The 7,148-nt window shown below is 49.9% G+C and overlaps 1 long non-coding RNA gene across 1 annotated transcript; it reads right to left on the reverse strand.

Annotated features, from left to right (window-relative positions):
• Positions 1–1,887: 1,887 nt before the first annotated feature.
• Positions 1,888–5,625, reverse strand: LOC142363412 (uncharacterized). The gene is made up of 5 exons (XR_012765736.1): positions 4,750–5,625; positions 4,624–4,664; positions 4,491–4,537; positions 2,965–4,380; positions 1,888–2,756 (listed from the first exon to the last, which is right to left on the reverse strand). It is a non-coding gene; the product is annotated as an uncharacterized LOC142363412 (long non-coding RNA).
• Between the last annotated feature and the right edge of the window lie 1,523 nt (positions 5,626–7,148).

Below are 7,148 nucleotides of genomic sequence, written 5' to 3' on the forward strand. Positions count from 1 at the left end.
ACACTATTTTCCTAATTCCTATATCTCTCAAAAAAAAAAAGAAAATAGACTCAGCCACCCGCACAGTCTGAAAGCAAAAACATATTTAACCCTGACAGCATCATACAGTATCAGATGCATTCAAAACCTACCACTGATTCCACAGCCATTCATTACACTCCTCACTCAGAATGTAGCCCCTTTGCCACGTGCCTGCCACAAAAGCAGGTCACGGCACATCGAGAGCCATCCCTGGAACTGCCTCACCGGGCATCTCAAAACTACATCACCGCTCTACATCATCCCGAACTGTTAGCCTACATAACCAGATGCTGAGCATATGCTGCGCTACTTCCACTTCTGCTCTGTCTTCACTTATCATCGTATACTCCAGCTACATTCAATCAAGTATTTGCTCAGGGGTACAAAGTACTCAGTGGCACCCGCAAACCCCAATGGAAAGGAGTCTACAGCCTGCTGGCACGCAGCTACCGGCCCCAAAAAACCCATACGACCTCCACCCAAAAGGGCCGTGCTAATCACCACAGGACCATCCCGTGCCGGGACTGTTCCATCCCTACTAGAATTGCTACACAAACACACAAAGCCTCTCTACCTCAAACGCACACACTCTCTACAGACGTGACCTTGGGACACCAGACTACCACACAGGGGACTGTTACTGCTACACCAAGATACACAGCCTGACAATGAACAGAACGATGCGGAGGCTAGGTGGCAGGGACCCTCTGGTGTGCCCTGCCTCGAGAGCACCTCAGTTTTGGCTAAAAGGCAGGGGATTGAGTCACAGTAATCGACGGAGACTCAATGCCACAAAAACAAAGGAACTAGGATGCCACAGGAAATAAACCCCTGGGATAGCTGTCAAGAACAGTCAGCGAGGAAACACCTGCTGGTACAGCCCAAGCTGCACAGCAGACTAGCCTAGTGCACAAAGGATGCTAGATCCGTCTAGTGGCACTGCCCTGGCACATCATTCCGTGAAACAAGATGTGCTCAACTGGCACCATGTCAATAACTCAAACTTGCATAGACACTGCTGACAGCTGCTGCAATTGGAGTACGATGACAATATGCCTGACGCTCTACAAGCGCCTTGTGCTGCTCTGTCACATGCGAAAACCAAACACGAGCCTCCTTAACAGACACCGCACCCAGAATATAAGATGGCCCTCTGCAGCTCCGCTCCAAAACCAAGATTAACGGTCAGAGTCCTCTGTGACCATTAAGAATTCCAGAGCATCCTAATAACTGATGAGCACCAAAGCAACCGACTGCTGAGGCCCGTCACGCTGCACCTCAGACCTCGTCTCAACTGTTTCTGGAGGCTTGCTGCAAAGTGCCTGCAAAGCCAATAGGAAAGACATTGCCGAGTTACAAATTTACCTCATGCTAGCTCTCGATCCAATTGCGATCAGCGTGACTCCATCTCACATGCGTAAAGACCTCCGAGTCGCTCCCAGCCTCTACCCTGACACCGCAATGCCATACCGTATGGACTTAAACGCAGAACCGGAGAACACTGGCAAGATTAATGTCATACAATGCAACGCACTGTTACATAACCGACAAGACAAACCGCAACACGGACCCATACAATGCTTAACCGTCTCAGAGAGCATCCATAAAGAGCGCTGCAATGCAAGACTGACACAGAGATATACAATGCAATGCAAAATCCAGTAAATACAGAGCTCCACGTTACAAAACGCAACACGGCCCTCATTACAAGCCAAGACAGTCTCCAAGAACAGAGAATACAAATACAGAGCACTGCAACGCCAGATCGATACACACACAAGCACTGCAATGCAAAATCAAGTACAGAGTGCTGCAGTAAAAAAACGCAATACAGCATCATACAAAGCGGGACGCTCTCAGGTAACATTCGATACAAGTACGGATTGATGCAATGCAATACAAAACACAGTACAGAGCCGTGCAATGCAAGACGGTCCCAGGTATCGCTCGCTACAAGTACAGAGCGCTGCAATCCAAGACCGGTACAGACACAAACAATGCAATGCTAGATCAAATACAGAGATCCACAAGAAAAAAACAATACACGGCTATACAAGCCTATACATATTCAAATACAGAGCTCCACATTACAAAACACAATACAAGTTCGTACAAGGCAATACAGTCTCCGATAGCGGTCCACGCAAGTAGTGAGTGCTGCGGTGCAACACGCCCAAACATTGAAATAAAAAAATCAAATATAGAGCACTACAACACAACAACAATACAGAGCAACACAAGGCAATACAAAACAAAATACAGTGCTACGAGAAAGAAATACAGGGCCGTACAATTCAATAGAAATAGAGCACGGCAATACAACACACAATAAAGGACTATTCGGTGCGAGACACTCACATGGCATACGATACGAGGCATAATAATACAGTTGAAAAGAACACAAAACGCTGCCAAACGATGCAGTCGCAGATGGTGGTCAAAACCGATACGGAGTTCTGAGAAGCCAGGATGTAAGACCTGAGCCCGTAACGAGGCAGAGATGAAATGCTGCGGGGGAACTCTATGGTAGCAGAACTGCCACGAGCAGAGCTTTCACGGTGGCCTAGATCACCTCCGCAAAGGGGACTCTCCAGAAAGACCTCTGATGAAAATCGCACCTTAAGCTCCAGGCGCAAGATGAGGAACGCTTGACCAAGGCTCTAGGCCAAAGCAGCGAAGCTTGAGACACCCAGTGCACACCGACCAAAGTGCACAAGAGTGCAGAAGGTAGATACCTGTACAAAGCATCACATACAAGACTAATCACACAACACAAATGACACTGGGAAAGACACACAGGCCAGAACAGTCACACCCTAAAGGACAGATGCCAGGACCTCTGTCCGCCCCAAACTTAACAGACCCTAAATAGCTCCCTCCGCAACCCTGGTGTTACACCTCCTGCCGGCCTCACCCCACCCACAGCTTTGGCCCTGGACTTACCTTTGAGGGAAGGATGCAGAATCCATCCTCATTGAGCACATCATAAAATCAGATGCTCCTGCATTCCACGTGTTCTACATCAGTATCTGCATAACATATATAAACACACACGCCTCACTAACATTACTGACTGGAAGCATCACATTAGCAAACACCGCTCCCTTCCGCAAGATACCCCGTTGCCGATATGTAACTTAGAAAGGCCAGCAATATTGGTAGCATTTTGGAATACCGTCTAGAGTCCAACAGAAGCTTGCAATTAAAAACAAACCCCCCAAAAAACCCAAACTTGAGGCCCCACACCTACAAGCCTGAACACTGTCAACATTCAGTCATCTTTGCCACTGCTGATCATCCCCTCCCACATAGCTCCCATCATCAGTTCAAAATACTATTGAAATGATAGACTGCACAGCCTGCCAAGGAGCAACTCCATGCAAGCTCACTACCCAACCGCTGCCTGAACGGTCGAGGCCTATCAACAGATTAAGCATGATCTCCTATCGCTATGCCACGTAACCCTCACTCTACACCCCTGGGGCAGAGAAGCACGAAACAAAACACACACAGAGACACAGACCAACATTACACACACCACCACCAACAATGGGATTCAAAGAACAGAGAAAACTCTCGGCGACAAGAATGACTCCCCAACGGGAGATGCTGTCCAGCAAGACGACCAGCAGGGCCACAATGGCCCAGAACAAGGAGGCTCTACGGCAGCCCCAGAAGAGCAGAGTTGAACAGAACGGTCCGTTACAAGAAGTTACGCTCTAAACAGAGACGATGGATCTGCAAGAAGCTGGCTTCAAGACCTAAGAACACAAGATCGCAGGGAAGAAGTCCCACAGTCCATGAAAATGGACCGGAAGAGAGAAGAGCTACTGACACAGCCTGAGATGACACCGCAAAAGAGAACTGATGGGAAACTTCCAAGATGTGACACCGCTCCATGCTTTATGTGCAAAACGTAAGATGAGAAGCGCCCAATGGACACTATGCCAAAGAGTACAGGCATTCCAGACCCTAGGAATGGCACCTGATATGCATAATGTGCTCATTGAGCACAGAGAGCAATGACGATGTTGAGACACGGGTAAAATCCAAGACACAAAACACAGACCACACAGATGACACCACCACAGACACAGTTCTGGAACTACCCTGCCCCCTCGGGCTACAGAGAAACCCCTTCCCTTGATCCGCCCAAAGCGGCCTGTTCCTGGACAGCCCTCTCCCCTACACTAGCTTCACAAGCTCTCCCTGAACTGCCCAACTGTAGTCCCCTCCCTCCAGACCCTTCCAAGCCCCTGGACTTAGCTTTCAGAGGGACGTGGGCTCTAAATCCAACCTCGACCAAAAATGCATTAGGTATCTGGGATGCTCCTGCAGTCACCAGGTTGCACTTCACCACTGAAAAAGAGAAAACCCAGACACACTGCTGACAGTAAGCATCACACTGGCCAAGACCAACCTCTTCCACAAAAACCCCCTCCTCAGAAGAACTGGGGTGCTCTGCTCACCTGCTCATTCCAGAGTCGGACGCTGCAGCCATCGTTGCTTGCGATACCTGAGATACCAAGAGACACAAAATGATCATTGCACCCGTGAGAGGTCACCCGACCCACACTCCTCCTTGCTACCGCCCCAGCTCACCTCAAACGGTTGTCCAATGCCAAAGGCGGCCCGCTCAGCCCCTGCAAAACCAAGAGAGACACCCCTCACTTAGTTGCTGCACAACAATTTGCTCTCACACGCTCACCGGGCCCACAACTGCCTCACCTTCTCAGACTTCATGTCAGCATGCTGCTTTGCTCCTCCGAGGATATGTGCGGCACCTGCAATAAAATCAAAGCAAACGGCACATGCTGAGATACTGCCAAAAGCCAAAGCTTGCCTGCATCAATCCCAACCTTCTGCTCCTGTACCTTAGCTGGTCATCCACCCTGGCCCTGCCATTTACACATTCCCTGGTTTCCCTGAGCAGAGCAGTTCCAAGGCAAGCACACACAGGCACAGACCGACATTACACACAACACCACAAACAATGGGATTCAAGAAGAGAGAAAACTCTCCGCAAGAACAATGACTCCCTGACGGGAGATGCTGTTGGACAAGGAGACCGACAGGGCCGCAATGGCCCAGAGCGAGGAGGCTCCACGGCAGCCCCAGAAAACCGGATTAGAACAGAATGGTCCGTTACAAGAAGTTACGGTCAAAATGGAGACGATGGATGTGCAAGAAGCCCGGCTTCAAGACCTGAGAGCATAAGGATGCAGGGAAGAAGTCCCACAGTCCATAAAAATGGACCGGAACAGAGAAGAGCTGCTGCTGACACAGCCTGGAACGATGCCGCAACAGAAAGATGCAAGACTGATCCACGCTTTACGCTTGTAAGGCAAGAAGAGAAGATCTGAATTTGCGCTATGCCAATGAGTACATGCAGTCGAGACCCCAGGTATGGCACAGAGGCACATGATGAGCTTTGTGAGTGCAAAGAGAAACAAGGATATCGAGACCAGAGGAAGGTCTGCGACACAAGACACACCACAAAAACAACATAGCACTGATGACACAGGCTGGAACTGCCCTGCCCATGCTAGTCCTAGGATGCAGAGAAACTCTGTCCCTTTCTGTGCCCAGAGGGGCCCGCTCCTGCACAGCCCTCTCCCCTGCACTAATGTTACAAGCCCTGCCCGCAACGCCCAACTGTGGTCCCCTCCCTCCAAACCCTTCCCAGCCCCAGTCCCTCGACTTAGCTTTTGGAGGGCCAGGAGTCTGAATCCATCCTCGACAACAAGCGTGTTGGCTAACTGGGATGCTCCTGCAGTCAACAGGTCCGCTTCGTCATCTGAAAAAGAAAAAAGATGAGGACATCACAGACCACACATGGTGCTGACAGTAAGCATCACACTGGCCAAGACCAACCTCTTCCACAACAATCCCCTCCTCAGAAGCACCAGGATGCTCTGCTGCTCATTTGTTCTTTCCGGAGTCGGACACTGCAGCCATAATCGCCTCTGCAACCTAAGATGCCAAGACACGCAAAATGATCATTGCGCCCGTGAGAAGTCACCTGCCCTACGCTCCTCGCTGCCACCCTGACTCACCTCAAGAGCTTGTCCAATGCCAAAGGCGGCCCGCACGGCCCCTGAAAAACCAAGACAGAGACATCTCACTGAGTTGCTGCACAGTACTTTGCTCTTACACACTGACCCGGTCCACAACCGCCTCACCTTCTCGGACCTCTTGTCAGCATGCTGCTTTGCCCCTTCAGGACTATGTGTGGCACCTACAAAAAGAAAACAGGAGACACATGCTGAGATACCGCCCAAAACTGCCACCTGCCACACCGGTTCCCACCTCCTGCTCCTTTACCTTGGCTGCTCACCTGTATTGCCCCTGAGATTTACATGTTGCCATGCTGAGGCTCAGGTACCATCTGGGAAACACAAACAGGGATGGTAATTTCACCAACAACAGCACTCCAGAAAAATAACTGCTACTTCAACCTACTACTCATTGCTCACCTTGCCCGAGTCACCCCTGGTGCCGATATCATGCTTCACTCGTTGCTTTGAACCTACAATATTGAAAAAAAAACAAACCACCAACTGTAAGGCAGTCGTATAGCTACTAATCATGACTTCCCTTCAACACCACGCGCCAACCCACCTCCTAATGATGCTCTGCTCGGCGCCTCGATTGGTCTTTGGTGCCCATCTTGTTCCCTGGCACCTGAAATAAGTATTAAACAAGTCACCCATATGCTGCTTAAGTCATTAACAATTCCAGATGTATTGATTTGATTTTGGAATAGCACCTAGAGTCCAAAATACAGCCTGTCATTACATAAAGGAATAAAGGGCCAAACTTAAAGGCCCCCCATGCATAAGCCTTACCACCGTCAACATTCAATCTGCTTTGCTGCTGATGATCAGCCCCTCCCACATGACTCCCATCACCTCTATAAAACACTGTTGAAATGACAGTCCACACCGTCTGCCGACGGCCGCTCCATCTGAGCTCACTTCCCAGCCTCTGCCTAAACAGTCTAGGCCTGTCAACCTATTAACCACAGCCTCTTATCGCTATGACACCTACCCCTGACTATACCCCTGGGCAGGGCAGCTCCAAGCCAAAACACACACACACAGGCACAGACCAACATTACACACACC

Source organism: Opisthocomus hoazin, chromosome 17 (genome assembly GCF_030867145.1).
Source record: "Opisthocomus hoazin isolate bOpiHoa1 chromosome 17, bOpiHoa1.hap1, whole genome shotgun sequence".
Taxonomy (NCBI): Eukaryota; Metazoa; Chordata; class Aves; order Opisthocomiformes; family Opisthocomidae; genus Opisthocomus; species Opisthocomus hoazin.